At 36.8% G+C, this 18,413-nt stretch overlaps 1 protein-coding gene across 1 annotated transcript in view; it reads right to left on the reverse strand.

The window, feature by feature from the left end:
* Window positions 1–18,413, reverse strand: part of RANBP17 (RAN binding protein 17) — a 161,363-nt gene that overhangs the window by 88,012 nt on the left and 54,938 nt on the right. The window lies entirely within an intron of this gene.

Raw genomic sequence — 18,413 nt, forward strand, 5'->3', positions numbered from 1 at the left:
TAAAAAAAAAAAAAAAAAAAAGAAGAAGAAAAACTGTTTCAGAAATAAAACTTTTGCTCCCAGAAGACTTCTTTCTCAATAGAGCTACATGCCTCAAGAAACAACTCGTCAGCAGTGAGAATGCTCTGGAGAAATAATATGGAGCCTTCCTCGTGGCCTTCCTGACTGCAGCTCTTTTGATCCAAATTGATGCCAACTACAGAGTGTTCCAACAAAGAAGATACGGATAAAACCTGTGAGGAACAGATACCTGAAATAGTGTTTTTGTTCTGTGCTCCAGAAGACTGGCAAGTGGCAGAAGACAGACAACTCTCTGCCCTCCTATCATGTTTAATAAATGCTCATTTAACTCCCAGAAGAATACTTTAAAAATAGACCCCAGCATGTGAAACAGATCTATATCCAGGACAACGTTWCTATCTATTTTCTTTTGCTCTATAAACACACGAGTGTCATGTCAGAAAGAACTCTAAACAGTCTAACACAATCAATTTTGGGAAGATCTGCAAATCTCATTAAATACCAAGCATAAACCCCAAATTACAAGTTCTGCAAATCCGATTTGAGGATATGGAAAACGCCTCTATCCAAGACAACTTGGTGTTCCCACTGATCCAGCTATTACACTGGATGTGTGAGATAGCAGTGTGGCTGCTCCTTCACCGGTCAGGTACATGAAGACGAGAAGTGCTCTCCCTTCTTTTAACCCAATGTGTACGAAAATTACCACACCTGTACACGAGATGCTGACTGAGTCAAACACAACCCTGAGCTAGGTATTCAGCAGAAACTGTTTTATTTCTGCCTTAACTGAAATACAGGTCTTCATAAGAAAAAAAAAATCTAGTTCAAACACTCCACATACAAAACCAAGTCATGCTGCTTTAAATATTAATGTTTTCAGAAAGTACCCTTTTTTTAAATACATTATACACAAAGTAACGAAGCCAGGTGGTTCCTCCAGATACTGTGAAARGGCACACTAACGCTTCAACAGTAATTTACCTCTTGACTTTGCTGTATGAAAGAAAGGGGGCTCTGACAGCTTTAGAACATTTCTGAATAGAGAAAACACAGCTGGCTCTAAGGTGTTCCACTAAGTCACCACAAAATATTTCAGTAACGTTCAGAACACATTTCTCCTCATCTTTCCCTCACTCAAAWCCATATTCAGTGCTTTTGGCAAAAGACACAGAAACAAGAAGAGTTTCCATACTACTATTTATTATGAATTTTCACTCATTTATTATCAACTTGAAGACAGCCAGAAAAAATTTCAGAGATCAAAGTGCTTACAGAATAGAAAATATTCATAAGAATTGTTCAAAGACATTTTAAAAAGTCTTAATTTTGCCATTTTAGTTACAGAACTACARATTAAAAATAAAAGTGAGTTTTGTTTTTTTTTAAATCAGCTTGTCTAGACTGCTCTGTTCTGAATGAGCCTGAATCTCTTGCCCTCTGAAAGCAAGGAATATTCATTGATAACTTGGCCCAAAATAAACTAACACACCCCCTTTTGTCTTTTTGCCCCCAAATCTCCTCGAGTTGCTGTTACATAACAAAGGAGCCTGAACTTGACTTACATACGARTAACAGCAGAATAAAAACATCACAGAGATAACTAAAATTAGACTCAACTCCACTCTTATGAACTCAAATTCAGAGTTTGCATTGCACTCCAAATCGCAGAGTAAAAAAAGATACCAAGTTATGGAATATCAAGTTATGGAAACAAATGGTMGTATCATGCCATACTGTTATAGCTGATACGTAATTACGTTTTTTAAGAAACGTTTCTTTCTGAGCACTTTTTTGCTCCTTCAGCTTTACAGTGCAACTTCAGAAGGCCTCATAGACCCATCTTACCTTAATGTTTGAATGCCTTTTGAATGAAACTGTGCCATACAGGAGGCAGCAACATGCCCCTGCGGCAAGGGCGGCCAACGGGTGTTATCCAGGGAAAAGACCAGAGGTGCAATAGGCAAAAATTAAAATAGAAGAAATTTCATGTAAACAAATTAAAGAACTTTTTTACACCGAGGGTGGTTGTGCACTGGAACAGGTTGCCCAGAGAAGCTGGGAATCTCCATTCTTGGAGGCATTCAAAACCCAGCTGGACACCGTCCTGGACAACCAGCACCAGTTGCCCTGTTTTGAGYAGAGGGTCTGGAGTAGGCAATCTCCAGATGACCCTTCCAACCTCAACCTTTCTTTGATGGCCCTATATTTTCTTATAATGCTTGCTTTTAGTTTTAATTTACTCCCTGTACATCTTAACTTTAAATCACTGATGTTAACTCAGATTTAACTCTTTCAAGTTTTTGCTTGAAAATGACTTTAACCCTACCATACACACTAAACCTTTTCAATAAAAATGAAGAAATTCGGAGAAAATGTCAACACGGATTCCTTTAGTGACTGAAAATATACACAAATAACAACATACACCCTTTTAAATGCAGCTTCACAAGCATATCAAGCAGGAGTGTAGCGGTGGGCTGACCTAGCCTCACCWGAGCGGCACAAAGGCGTATCGCCGTATCGTTTCAGAAATCAGTGYTGCAAAGAGTGAAATGAAATCAGGTGAAAGGAGGAGGAACCCAGATACGCAGTCTTTACGCAGCCGTGCTTTCAGGACTCCGCTCCRTCCCTGCTTTAATTCCTCCCATGCCGTTGTCTCAGTGCACAGCAGGACCTAGGGACTGGCCTCGCAGCGAATCTTCCGAGTGCCAAAGCCCAAGCCAGAAAGCAGGTCTTCAGACGGCACTGGCTGCGCGACAGACGTGTTCATACAACACCACACACACAGCACCAGTCTCCCTCGTACTACCGAGTCTTCACAAGCAACGGGATAATGCCATATCARTTCAGCATGGGGAGGGCAGGGAGGCAGTTAACGCTGATGCTCTAATGAAGCCACATTTAACTATGTTCACCCAGAAGTTACATTAACTTGCTAATGGCTTACTTAAAACCTACCTTTTTTCAAACTTAGCCTATGTGTAAAAAATCCTCTTTTAATTACATGATAAGGTTTTTAAAAAACTCTTTTAATCTTTATACAATATAACCTTTAATACCTGCACGGGAAGAGCTGCATCTTTTAATCTAAAGATGCTGCAATCAAATGGGGATGGATAGGTCCCAGWAAGCCTTTTTACTGCTAAGGCAAGACCTAGCTACTGCAGCTGGTTAAAAGTTTTTCAATTTTTCCTCTTGAAAAATGCAACTCCTACAGGTATCGAAACACTCAGTGCGACGCTGGCAACTGTCCTGAGAGCTGCAACAGAAGCCTGGTGTCCTGCCACCCCCGTGCTGAGGTTGGCAGGCTAGTTGCTTCCTTAGACTCTTTTTCACAAGYGCCAATTCTGTTTTCCTGTTAGATCTCCTATCTAAACACGTTCTCTATTTTACACTACCTCATAGCAATCTAAACTTAGATCACGGAAAATGCCGCTAGAGGGCCCACATATTATTATAAATAGATCCCATCACTTCTACACATTACTGAAGCTTACAGAAGCTGCATTATTCCTTCGCCAGAATGCTGCTAAGCAAAGAAAAAAAAAAAAAACTTGTTGCCAAATGCATTATTGGAACAAGGTTTAAACTGAAAATACAGTCTGAAAATGGCCAGCAATCAATTGTGCAGTCAAAGTGTTAAGCTAGCAGAGGCTATCTGTATTTTCTGTACAGAACAAATTGCAATCTTTTCTTTYGGTATAACACAAATCATCATTAAATGAAGGTTAGCGTCTGTGCCATGCTCCACAATGTAATATTACAATGAAATACTATAGATAGCCTTGTACATTTAATGGTGACTTAATCTTGGTATTAAAAAAAAAAAATCTAACTTTTACTGGAACAATTCTATTCACTAACTATGAAGGAGATAGAGATGCTGACTCTGAATCACTTCATTAAGTGCGAACCATTAGGAACTYCATCCTGCAACATGTTGATCTCTTCCTGTGCTGTGATATTAACTGCCCACCCCTGTAATAAAAGTAGATGGYATAAAGTGCCACGGTATCAGGCCTTAGTTGCCCAGCGTCATTAGTTTTCCACTTAAGAGGCTCTTAGTATGTATTTAGCACCCAGAACAACTGCAGCAGTAGAGTAGCTTTAAGACTAACATAATACTTCTCGCACAGACTGAATAAGAGAGGAGATCTAGCTAAACAGGAGTCAATAGGAAGAAAATAAAATTACTATTATTGTTCACAGATATGCATCGCACTTTTTTATACCTGTCTACATTAGCTGTCCTCCAAAAAGACCCCAAAAAAGGGACTGAAATCTATCTATCARTTATTAAAGGAATTAAGCTGAAAACATTTTGATGCCAAGTAAGACAGTCTAAGAAAGTATTTAATTTTAGAGCTAAATACATTTTAGACAAAAATATTAGTTGATCTTGACAACGCATGCTGTCTGACTCCAAAATCAACTAAATAAAAATTAAGATTAACACAACAGTGTGAGAACAAAATTAACCGTCTATGGCAGATGAATCCTCTATTGCACCTGTCCTCCACTGTGCAAAAGAACATCAGCCTGCCACTGATTATTTCTTTTTGACATGATTTATCGCCTACTATTCTTTAAACTTGATAAAGCAAATTAATCTTTGATTGCAGGAGCCACTGGAGGTTGTCATTAGTCATGTAGTTTGGTGAGGCTGCATGTGTTTCATTTACCAGTCACAAAGAAATGAAAGCCCAGCAGCCATCACTGGCTGCTTCAACTGCTTCCCTGAGCCACCCAAGAGAAAAAGGTAACAGAATTCAGTACACGGGATTTTAAGCAGCTACTCTAGAACTGACCCACATAAACGGAACGGGGTATTTGCTTTTCCATAAAGAAGGCAAATGCACTTAACCTTCTGCTCAAAGAAAGAAAAACAATTGCTAATGAACAACAATTTGATCTGATTAACATATATTTCAAGCTCRCAATCTGTTCAGCTCTACAACAGATTTCTACACATAAAAGTGATGAAAAGTGAATGCTTGAATAATTGCTTGTTTAACCACGGGTCATACATGAAAAACCGAGTAAAGTCTTTCGATTAAATATGCGTCAACTGAAAAAAAAAAWAAAATTTATGGACTAATGCTGGACTGTCCACCTTCGATCCCCGTTCCCTTGCGCCTCTCACAGCCCRGCACATATTGAGACATCTTTGTAACTACGCTCAGGCTCTGCACGGTTTGCTCTGCTCCCACGCCCACTTGCTCCCTCTAGCTGCAAAGCCAGCATGCCCCCGCTTCAGCTGGGGACGGAGGCAGCCCCTCCGAACGAGGACAAATGACTGATTTGAACAATTTTATTCATCGCTCGCCATACTATTGAGAAGAGTCAATCTGGGCGGAAAGCAATGCTGTGGGGTTTAGCTCTGCTCAGCATCTGTAGATGACTCTGAAATATTTCCCCAGAAAAGGTCAGTAATCAGCAGCAACAACGAAGACACAGTTGCCCTAATCAGAGGTATCATTCAAATCTAAATTTAATCGTATGTCTGAAAAAAATAATCCTACTTTAAAGTACAAAACTCAACCAAGCTTGAAACCAAGGGCCCCTGCAGGCAACTCGAGATTGTTAAATGACAATTGTCAAAACTAACAGAGTTTCAGATAATAAAACCAACATTCATATGTAAGGCAGTAATATCGTGCAGTGCGTATACGTTCAAAAATTGTTCCTTTCTTATTTACTTAAATATAACACTCTATTTAGCACATAAAAACAAACCACTGCGGTCCTCCCTTCACCATCAATTACAACTGGAAGTTCAACATTTTTAAAAATTAGCTTAGTAATTGAGGACACACAAAAGTTGCTACTTTTGAAAGCTATCAGACTTTGATAGATAAGAAGCAACCAATTATGGGGCTATACTACTTACTTTCATTGAAGTATGTATTTAGAAAAAATAGTGTAGTGTGCTAGGAAGTTTACAGAGCCAGGGAAAGTAAGGAACATGTTCATACAACTCAGAGAACTCTTGAAATTTAGTACTGTCATTATTCACATTAACGTTTTTCATTGGAATGTCGTATACAGAAATAATATCAGGAGTTTTTTCTTCAGTCTCTATCTACACTGTGTTTACACTGAAACTACATTCTGCTATTAGAGATGAGTTTTGTATTCTAGAATTGAACAAACACAGACTGCAACTGCAGTTAAAACCTCCAAAATCTCTCTAAAGTATTTTCTGTAGATACTTGAGAAAGCAGAATAAAAAGAAACACTCACTTAAYTGTTAGTTTCCAATATAATAACGCATTTTAAAAGGTGAAAGCCTCTACATTGAGTAGGTTTTTTTCGCTTAGTTGTGCAGATAATTCTATGTTTATTTAACAGAGATACAAGTACAGTAACTTACTATTTATATATAAACACACACTTACTGTTTGGCTCCATTGAGAAGCTATAAATTCCATCTATTGAACATTAGCAAAAAAAAATTGTGTGTGTTCATCATCTGGATTATTCTCAGATTAATAGAGATAAATGACAAAACATAATCAGCATCAACTCTGCAACTTAATCATTGCATCTGAGCTATAGGAAACACTTAATTACTCTCATTTACTAGGTACAATCTAATGAGAAGGCATTAGCCAAATGAAAAGAATGCAGTACAAACAAACAAAATAGTTATACCATCATTAAAAAGAAACTCTGACAGTGCAGGTGACAGCATATGCAGGATAAATTACCATAATGTCCTAAATGCTGAGCTGTCAGCATGCTAATGCAGTGATCGGATACCCTGGGAATCTCAGCACTATAGCTGTCAGGAACGGGTATCATAAATCACCTCTCTCTACTGTACTGCTCATTATCACAGCTTTCTTATACGTGTTTCTCAGCACAATTCAGTACAGAGAGGAAAGAAACAGCCACCCTCATATAAGACCATAACATATATCTGCTTTCAGCATCTTTCCAAACAGAACAAAAATTCCTTTAGACAGAAGCCTACCTACTAAAGCACAGAGCATCTACCCACAAACTTGACCATTAGACTCAGTTTTGCAATAAGGGGCTAAAATACCTTGGTAAAGATTCTTGACTTCTGCTAACAACAGATTAAAAACATCAATTCTCCTGCTATACAGCCACTCCTTTTAAATTAAAATCAGTATTTGCAAATACCCGTATCTTGAAGTCTTCTAAAAAAACATACAAGTTAAGAAACAAATCCACAATAGCTAAAATTGAGCACCTAAGCATACAAGAATGCTACTTCTGCCTGCATGCTCCCCACAAGCATCAACTACCTGAATACAGGAAACAGCAAGCCCGTTTATTTGCAAATTTTCTTCCTCCACTACATGCACTAGAAATATAATGAAAGGATCAAACTATGAAATGTAAAGGTATGCATTTATTTCTCCCACAGACACTTCTACTCCTAACATTTAACGCTGGCTTACTAATACACAAGTCTAACATTCAGCAAGACGATAAAGAACATAATAACTCATTATCCAGAATGTCCACTGAAGCCACCATCTGGGATAGAGACAGCCAAAGAATCTCTTAAAACAGACCAAACACTCACCAGAAAAGAGAAGATGAACAGTACCTTGAGCTACTGATACCTGATCGCATGCAGGTTAGAACATGCTGTAAGACCTGCCCTTTTTACTCCACAAGAGACAGGCAGATACATTGTATTTACAGCCTGTGTGGCAGGTTGAGGCGATTTTACTCACTGGTGGGCCGACTATTTGGCCTGGAAAGCATGATGAGCATGGCACTAAATCATGCCTTTGGAACCTGCGACACTAGTGATGGGATACACGAGCAGAGGGCTGTAAGGGCGATAATCGGAGAACTTATGATCATCTTGCACCTAGTATCTCCTACGTTTGGTAGGTGCAGAAGCAGAGTAGAAGACTTTTTAAGCTCCRTGCAGCTTTTGAGGACATATATGACACAATAAAACCAACAGAAAGTAGAAACTGTGAACAGAGGGACTTGCATACTCAACCTGTGGAGTTTTTGTGTTCTCTCCGGAACTAACCGAACCCTCAAATATTACTTAGGTTTACACTAAGTTTTGTTTATGGTGTACTAATTTTGGGCACCTCCAATTAAAATTTGCCACTGAAGTCAACTGTACTACTAGAGGGGACAATTTACAACCACAGTACTGCCTTTCATGATTTTTTCTATTTCTACCTGCTGCAACAGAGCACAATTATTTTAATCACATGTGGTACGAAATATCCTTATACATCAAGTATACTACTTCACATCACTTCAAAATTATGACCCAGGATTGAAAACATCATTGTGAAGGAGCAAAGATATAAGCAAAAACCTAGCTTCAGAGCACTCCTGAATGAATCTGCCCAAAACTGCCCTCCCTCACTTTCGCACAGCATAAACAGTTAGGCGGTAGGGACCAAGAATCTGGGATAAAGCCCCCTGACCATCCTGAATTACAAGTGTTGAAAAAAAATTCTAATTTATAGTATAGATGTTTGAGTTTAAGGTTGTTTTTTGCCTTTTCATCAGCACTGAAAAACTTTGTAAGCACAGACTATGCCAATGTGGTACAGTATCAGCCACRGATTTTTGAACAGAAAGTTTTCTTTTACAATGGCATAGTGATGAAAATCAGTAAAAAGGTGTGAAATAACATTTCTGGTTTTCATTTGACCTTTCAGATTTGCTATGCTGAGCACAATAAGCATTCATTAAACTTTCAGAACTGGAAAGTTTTGGACTTGGGTGGGTCCAATGGAGAGTTCTTATATTGATACACATTCATCTTATCTCACCTTTATTTTGAGAACCAAAGTCGTAAGTGATAGAAATGCTGGAGAAGGTGCAGCAAGTTTGAAAGATGAAACTATCTGATCTATAACACAGCAACCATAAATCACCTTCGGATTGAGGGAAGAAGTGAACTTTAAGACCTTAAGATGATGTAAAGAAACTTTAGGTTCTCAAATACGAGAGATAAAATTCTATTATTAGATGATCTCATTTGCAGATATTTTAAATTCGTACTGATTTCTACAGCATTAATAACGCTCAATGTTTCCAAAAATCAGGCCGACTGGCTTTTCAATTCACGTACCTTAAACGTAGCAGAATTGTGACACAGAAAATGCCATTTAGATATGGAAGGCTGATCTGTATTTTATAAATATATACTTGTGGGGAAAATTCTTCCCCTTCGCTAATAAAGATATGGAAACGAGAGAAATAAGCAGCACATTAAAGAATCCCATTCATTTAAGATTTTGATACAGTACTGGCACAGGCTAAAAAAAGAAATTGGAAAGTTTGTTTGTATTATGGAAGTACCAACTAAGTGCAGATGTGTTTGACAGAGATCACAATTATTTTAACACTGCCAAGTAACTCTTAATCATCTATTTAGTAAAAGATACCAAGTCCTTCATTCACCTGGGAGAAGAAGAGAGAGAAACGAATGATGGAGAGGGGAATTTGATGCTTCTGGGTTATAAGAAAAATTTTTAATCGGTTTCAAAGCTTTAGAATTGAATTTGGGTGACACTTTGCGCAGTGGTGGTAGGTGATGGTAATTTTCTGTGAACGCKTGCATATCGCCCTCAAGAATTTTTGCTGGGCATATAAAACCTAAACTAAGAAGTATCGATTTCTCTTTACTGACTTTAAAAACAACAGTTGTAAAAGAAAAATCATGTAGCCACAGGCCCAATGTGATTGCTTTAAAAAAAACCCTGAATTTTCCACTATCTTTTTATTCCCAATACATCTCTTCCATTATCATGCAAATTTCTGAATGTTTCCCTGTAGAAAACAAACAGGAACGAACTGAAGTTGGAAAGACTAGCCTCAAAGAGGCAGTGAACTTTTGTGGAGATAACACAGTATGAAAAAAAATTACATCATTAAATTTCTAATCAAAAACAAAATTAAACCATTTTCTGTTCTTTTAGTTCAAAACTTACGTTACTTGAATTTTACTTTTCAAGTGTATTTTTCCTTATATTTTATGGAGAAATCAATAATTTCTATAGAGATAACTAGATACAGTTATTCTTTTTCAAATCTAAAGAAAAGAAAGAATGAAATGTAACATTTTGAAATCATGCACTATGGATGCACTGCTGTCACACAGTGGTCATATTAATTTTTAAATAACGTGCATTTGAAATGCGGACGTTTAAAAAAAAAGTTTAAAAGACTCTTTTGTTGTGAGGAGAAATTGTTTCCTGAAGGCCTCTTACTTGTTTGCTGATGGAAAGCCTGAATTAAAAATAGGAACCAATTATCTTTTAACCAGTTACAAACCCATACTTAATGAAAATGGAATAAGGAAAAAGATTAAGTAAAGTTTAAAAAAAGATTGCTCATGTATGGCATATGAGTACTACACAGGTAAAGATAATAACATATGAAAGACTCAGAGTTGTTACAAGTCTTCCCAAGGAAAGAACATTTATTGCCTTTCAAAGACGACATGTTCTGTTAATTTTGTGTTTAAAGTGTGTTTTAAAATAAAATTTTCAATAGTAACACAAAAAAAGAGTGAATAAGAATTACTGGAGTGTATGTTAAGAATCTTCAATATATTACAGACATGTAATAGTTTTTTTTTTTYCCCTCTATTAGAAGATATTGCAGAGGTGGACAGAGAAATTACTGTCTATATTCATAAAATAATAATGAAAAACTATTTTAAGGGAAATCCTTCCAGATCTGCAAAACACTGGTGACAGCAGCAATCAAGCTAAGAAAAAGTGGTCAGTCCTTGACTGACAGTCTCATTCATTTTTATGATGAATAAGTATATTATAGGGAAAACAAATGTAAGAAGTTAATTTAAAAATACTATGCATATTCATGCATTATTGTAATAACAATAAACAAATAAATCAAGTGGTAATATCACTTGCTGATTGTGATATTAATTTGTTAGATATCTTTGGATACGAACTAAGTAGCCTTGTCACTGAGTACTAACAGAAGGAATATATAAATTCAATCTATCTCAGGATAATGAATTGGCTTGAAGGATAATAATCTCAAATATTGTTTTTCAAGTCAAATGCTACAAAAAAAGACAGAAAGACAGAAAGACAGAAAGACAGAAAGACAGAAAGACAGAAAGACAGAAAGACAGAAAGAANAAAAGAAAAGAAAAGAAAAGAAAAGAAAAGAAAAGAAAAGAAAAGAAAAGAAAAGAAAAGAAAAGAAAAAGAAAAAGAAAAAGAAAAAGAAAAGAAAAGGACCTTGAAATCCCCAAGGTATTTAAACTAATTTTCCACAGGCTAAAGAGTCAAGCACTTGCAATAGGAAACAAAGCTTGCATACTAAATCTCAAAATATAGATACAATTCCCCACGTAAAAAATTAGTGGATTTTTCTATAGAAAGCATTCCCAAATTGAGGTTTCTTAACAACAAATATCCTTGTGAGTCTTGCTAATGACACATACATTGCCTTGACACAGTACTGCCTGCAACCTTCTGTGTGTAATGCACCAAAGCAAGGTGGTATGTAAGCGACGTATGAGGTATTACTTATATTTATTATTTAATGACTCGCAAGTACTTTTGTTACTTTCTGAGGAAATGAGTAAATTATAATCTCCATCTCCGCACAAGAAGCCCTCTTTGGGCAGGYCTCAATTGAGCGTGACTGTAATTGATAACCTAAGCTGATTTCACATTCTGTTACAAATCCCAGTTCAAGAGGTTAATTATGGCCTGGCCACAGCTCATCCGGAAACATGAGACTGATTGCTGTGCGCCTATTTAATGAAGATGTACTGCATGTATTACAGCAGCTCGCTGACAAACGACGGGGACCTCTAACATCACTGTAACAAGCATTAACATTCACTCTGTCGGTTTAACTGTCAGCATCACAGTTTACGACTGTGTCACTCTATAATTCAGAAAATATATTACTCCGTTGGTCCTTTCAGATACCCTTGGCTTCAGGTTTTATTCTATTAAATCCAGGGATCAATAACTGTGTGTCAATCCAAAATATGTTACCTATTAATAGCCAACAGACTTACCAAGAGGAAGGCACAACCCTCCGGTACTTCTTCAGTCACCTTCCTCTGCATCGCTGCCTTTAACCACGCATCGACGTAGGCCAAATGACTAAACGATACACATACACGTAATATCTACAGTTTTAAAGCTATCCGCTTATTACTATAACAAACCATTTATCAAGACAAGCAATGGCATGTGTAACAAGAATTACGTTATGAGTGAAAATTGAAATGATTTCCTCCAGAARATCAGCTGAAAACAGCATTCTCTTACATGCCCCACGCATAATGCAGTCTCCACTGCAGAACAAGGGTGCTTAAAGAAACCATCTAAAATGACACGGCGGAAGAAACATGGACCAAGCRTATCATTTAGCACTCCAGTAACCATATCAAAGTCTCACAAGTCTCATACTTCTCCACACACTCAACACAAAATACAAAAAAAAAAAAAGTTGCGGATGCACAGTGTACATTTTGGTCCTTCCTCCCACATCGAGGATGAGGCAATACAGTCATCTCATGGAGATGCTGAACATCACAGCTACCTGCTTGCACCAGGCAACAGTAAGGCTGCTTTCAGACTTGACTTGAATTATATTACAGAGTAYAGTTTAATAAAATCCTCTTTGGATCTACTGTATTGCAATCGTTACGCAAAACACAATCATTGCCAGTAGCTTAGCAAATAAAACAGACACTGAAAAAATAATGCCAATCAGTTACATTTCTCCAGCTCAGTCAGCAAGGATGTTCCACCTGTGGAAACAGGACTTCCCTCTGATGAAACCCTGCCTCCTTTTTCCTCTCTAACCTGAAAATCTTTGAATTAGAGATCCCCTTAAGATTCATTTTTAGATAGATAAAGGACGCAAAAATCCTAGAAGTTACATTCTATACTCACAGTTTCACAAGCAGTAACATAAAGTTTTTGAAAAGAAAATGCTGGAATTAACTTCTACATGATTAAAGAACATTAAACAAAGGTTAAAGAATATAAAGAGACCTAAAGTATACAGCAGGGACCTTGTGGATGCTGCATATAGTTGCTTGCTAATGGCACAAACGTCATTTAATCTTTTTATAAATCGCTCAAACTTCATCTTAAAATCAGTTAATATTTTTCCCTCTACAATTCCCCCTCTGGAGGCTGTTCTAGAACCTCCACCTTTTGATGAGTAGAAAACATTTTTGAATTTCTAGCCAAAGTTTATTGATAGCCACATCCATTTGTTCGTGTGCCAGTAACGTCTTTAGTTTAAAAAGCTCTTTTACTTCCCTAGCATTTTTAGCCTCTTCCCTTCCCGCATACGTATTTATGGAGATCAATCCTGTCCTCATTTCCAGGGCAACCAAAGCAGTACGACAAGCTCTCCAATTCATGCTTACGGGCCTTCTTTGTGTTCCTGCTATTTTGAATGAATCTCTCTCAAATACATGTAACTCCAAGTATGACAGACAACGCCTGACATCCCATGCGAAGCTGGTTAACGTCAATGCATTTTTTACTTTACAGTTGCAATATGACAGAAATTCTCAGATAATGCATTACCATACCTCAGCTGATGAGCATTAAGCCACTGTAATACCATCTTTTGTCATCATCTCACCACTGTTACAGAAACAGTAAGTTTGCAACTTGCTGTTGAGATATTTGATGGTTAATCGATTCACAGACAGCTTATTCATCTTCAGTAAAATGATGAAATCATCAGAAAAGGCTAGTAAAGAAAATAAGTAATCAACACAAATATACTGCCGATTTTTTAAAAAATGGTAAGTGCATGAGGCTGAAAGGTCAAAAAACATTAAGAGAAGGGCTGTGAGCTGCTACRCCGGGAGAACCTCCAAGGCAGTCCGAACTTCCAGCCTCAAACTAAATACACACACCTTAAATAATGTTAAAAAAGTATTTACGATATTTTAAGCCAATATTGCTGCTCTGAAATTCTATATACTTTGGGATTATCTACTGAAATATTTTCTTATAATTTCCTTTTTAGTAGCATATTACAAAACTTAATGAAAATGAAAGCAAACATCATACACAGGCTCTCCCAAAATCCAGTACACATTCACTCATGCAAATTATCTCAAAATCTCTCAAAAAGCATATGCAAAGAATGTCAGCCTAATGGTAATTTCTCAATGGAAACAAGAAATACTGCTCAAACAGTAAATGCTTCTGTTTTGTGGCTATATGGCCCTGGACTGAATCTTGAACAACTGCTGCCTGCCTTTGAGAGACTGGGGGAAACTCCAGCTACACCTCCAGAGCACGGGAGCAGCTCAGCACAAAGCAGCAGCTGCTGCCGCCACAGTGGAATCAAGTAAACTAAATCTGGGAACACCTGTTTTACAGGAGTTGCAGTCTGTCAGGTCTAAACATATTTAGTATTGTAAAACGTATTAATTTTGGTTCTAACCTCCCTCTGTCATGTCATAAGACTAAATAAAAGCCTACTTTCTGGAAGTAAAAGGGATCACAAGGCCTTTTAGTTGGGATGCTATATGGATTAAAATTGTTATAAAGTACATTGAAAATCAAGACCAGAATTTCCAAAAGCAAATGTTAACCAATCTTATCTTCTAAATATGGAAACAGGTGTGATCCTCACCATGCACTCAATACAACTGAAACATCATTAAGCCAATGCCCAATGCCTTCAAAAACACACCTAAAAATAGTATGATGAAATATTAGCAACAGCTACTTATTTTAGAAGAGTGTAYACGAAACAATAAATAAGCAAAGTTGAGTATCCAGGACAGTGTAAGCCTTTCCTTTTAAAATGATGAAAAAGAATTAAAAGCAAAACTTCAGCCTGTCATCACAGAACGAGACTCTCCAGAGTACATAAAAGGTCTATTATAAAGGGAACAAAATTATCTACTAACGACTGCAAATCTAGGACATGATCAGCTAAACTACTGAACACGAGCCAAAGAGCTGGCATGTTATACACACATTTCAATTTTCTGTGCTTTCTACATAGTATTAATTATTAAAAATTAGTATTTAAATTTAAGGACATCAAAGTCATCTGAAAGTAGGATTTCAATCCTGAAATATCACTGCCATTTTAATCTATGTAGAGATTAGCTTTATGTTAAATAAAAGCAAGACTACCTACTGCCACTGAAATCCACACACGAGAATGTATATAAGAATCTGTTTTACAGATATTCTGTCTGTAATGAACGTTTTCTTTATTTTATACACTGAATCAAATCTGAGCACTCTGCATTGAGTTCATTGGTTAACGTGAGCCAAAACATACCACCACACACTGCGTGCACACACATACACTCTTCAGGCAGGTAAGTAACCCCACAGACTTCAGCAGGGACTAGAACTGTGCTTAAAAAGAAGCACATGCTTAACCAATTTGCTGACTGAGGCCAGATTTTTCAGCATCTTGCAGAAACCACACGTTAACCTGATTCAACTATATTATAGCTCCACCACTCACTATGCAACAMAAGGAAAAGCACAAAGCTAAAAGCAATACAGGGAGAGGCGAGCTGCTTCACCTGCAACAAGGAGGAACTGCTTTAAATGTTTTTCACCACTCTGCACTCAATATGGCTAATCAATTGAGATAAACTACTGAAAATATTCCATCAGCCTGTATGTAATAACTCCAGTTTAATAATCATTGAACACAGTTGTAGCCAAAGCACTGCAACCTTAAATCAAAGATCACTTCATASCAGGAGGTCTTAAGGGACAATTTTGTCTAACAGTATATGTGGCATACTTAGATATTAGCATAAAACCATAGTTGCTACAGTTATTTTCAATGTAAAARGTTGTCTACAAATCAAAATTAAATCCCCTTCACTTTATTCAGAGTAAATGGCTGCATAAGGAAGCAAACAAATTAACTGAAAGCTTGAAAGTCAAGTTCTCAATTGCTATTTAACAGCGACTTTACTATATTTGAATATAATTTACTATATACTTAGCTGTTTTAAAATGGAATCCAATACTGTATAATAAAAAAACAAATAGCACAACATATGATTGATGATGATGCAAACGTATGAATACTTCGGTCTGAATAGTACTGTTTGYGAATATATTGCTAAATACCGTACCATCCTAGTGTCTAATAAATCATTCATGAAAATCAAAACTATACAATTTTTTTGTGCAACACCAATGATTCAATGGCTTTTGAATAGCTTTTACCCTGTTATTAAAAGAAGTTGAGAACTCTCGCTTAAATAAAGCTACTGACATAAGAAAAACATGGCTAAAACTGGAAAAAAAAAAAAAAGCTATGAACAGCAGCCACCACGATGACAGAATAAAGACATGAGTTTAAATATTATCAACTACATGTAGCACTGTTTTGCTGGCCTACCCCACACATGAATTAGCAACATTAGGAAGGAGCAGCACACCTCTAGGTACAGACACACAGACATCTGCATTGCCAGGGAAAGGCACGCACAACCCCAGCTCGATAATAACGATGAAGTGTTCTATGCAGAGTGTTCTATTTGCAGCAGTGATTCATTGTGCTAGGGGAAAAAAATGCTGACACTTGGAGAAGATATTTTCCCGTAAAAGGTTGAAGTCCTTAAGCAGCAAAAAACACCAATGTCCATCATCTTTAAACTCTATTGATTTCTGGTGAAGATTTAAAAGGCTGTTTACTTATTTCCCATCATTTCTGTCAGAGCTGTAACAGTTCTCTTCCCACTGAATAAACCTCTCATGATCCTCTTGGTGATTAAGGTCAGACAAAATGTCAAACTCCTAATGCTAAGTGCTTTCACATTAAAAATTAATACCAAATCACCAAGTAAAATCCAAACAAGAAGCCAGACATGTAAACAGCACACAATAAGGGTAATACTGACCATTACCAAAAAGAGCTATAATGCATACATGAAAAAACATTTGGCAACAGGTAAGAGCACATTCTTTTCCTTTTGTATCTTTAACCCCCTTTCTTATTTTAAAGGTACTATACTACATTTGACACAATCCTTTTAAAGATCCTTTTTCCATTAAAGCTTGCAGTCATCTCCTTTATTTACCTCCAAACACCACTTACTATATGACTGAAATATTACAAGGATTGTTTCTATTTTACTCTGAACTTCATCCAGAAAGCAAGTATTAGTTTGATAGCTACTGTTGAATACAAAGTCAGCATACAGGAACAAATATAACAAAAAGACATCTGAAGGACCTCCTAAAACAGAAAAAAAATGCTAATTATCTATGAAATATTTAAAACTAGCAAACATTGCATGCTCAATACATACGTATATGAACAGAGGGATACAAAACACAGCACTGAAAGCGGCTTCTGATACCTTTTTTTCGCTTTTTATCCAGGCCTCTAGTACTTCAGGCAGCCAGACAATATTACCTCACTCACAAACTTATCAAATTCAATCCTAAAACTAATTACTTTCTTCAAATTGTTAAGTGGTCACTTGCATCCCAAGGAAAAGCATGAAGCCAACACATATAGAACAAAACCTCCAGGGTGACTGGAAGCCTGCAAGTAACTATACAATAAACTGCGAGGCTGAATCTTAAATAAGGTACAAAGATGGTCAATGGTGAAAAACACTAGTTTTGTATTATTACCTGTGAGTTCATTTAAGCAGGTGACTTTTAAAACTTTGGCTCAACTTTCCAAATTAACTACCAAAGATTGCCCYAGCTTAGAACATACCAATGACATAAATGAGACACTCGCAGAGGTTAGTGAGAGGAAAGAATCTGTTGATATTCACTGGGTACTACACAAAAAAATTAATCCATTTTAGTTTTTGCAATGTTATGCATAAGTGATAACGGACTGTTCATCCGTGTCTTGACTTGATCTACCAAGTACTTGCAGAGTATTCACGGTTTGTAGTAGAAACAGCTCAATTCACTTATGTACCTTTCTTGCCAGTGTAACGACATAGGTATTTTGTTGTCCTARCCAGAAATTTTTGAAACTAAAATCCCCCAAATGAATTTTGCACACGTATTTACATATGCAACATAAATTTGCATATGCAATGTGAATTTGCGTAACCAAGAATTTGTTCATTCTTACCATCAGCAAGAATAACTGATTTAAGATCAGCTACTGTTAGAGCTCTGTCTCGATATCGATAAGCTACCTACCTACCTAAAAGTTTTACTGTACTGAGAGATGGCGGGAAGTATGACAGGAAATCACAGCAGAGAGAAACAATTCTGTGACAGGCTTTAATATCAAGCCATGAATATTAATAAAATGCAATCGGTTTTCACCAGAGATCATTAAAAAATCTCCAAGCATAGAAAAAAACAAAGTTGTTACTCTTCTAATTAATAACCAACTGGTTAGCTTTTAAAATTAAAATAAGTAGGGAATTA

This window comes from Rhea americana, unplaced genomic scaffold, assembly GCF_003343005.1.
Source record: "Rhea americana isolate MKP2758 unplaced genomic scaffold, rheAme1 scaffold_150, whole genome shotgun sequence".
In the NCBI taxonomy this organism is placed as follows: domain Eukaryota; kingdom Metazoa; phylum Chordata; class Aves; order Rheiformes; family Rheidae; genus Rhea; species Rhea americana.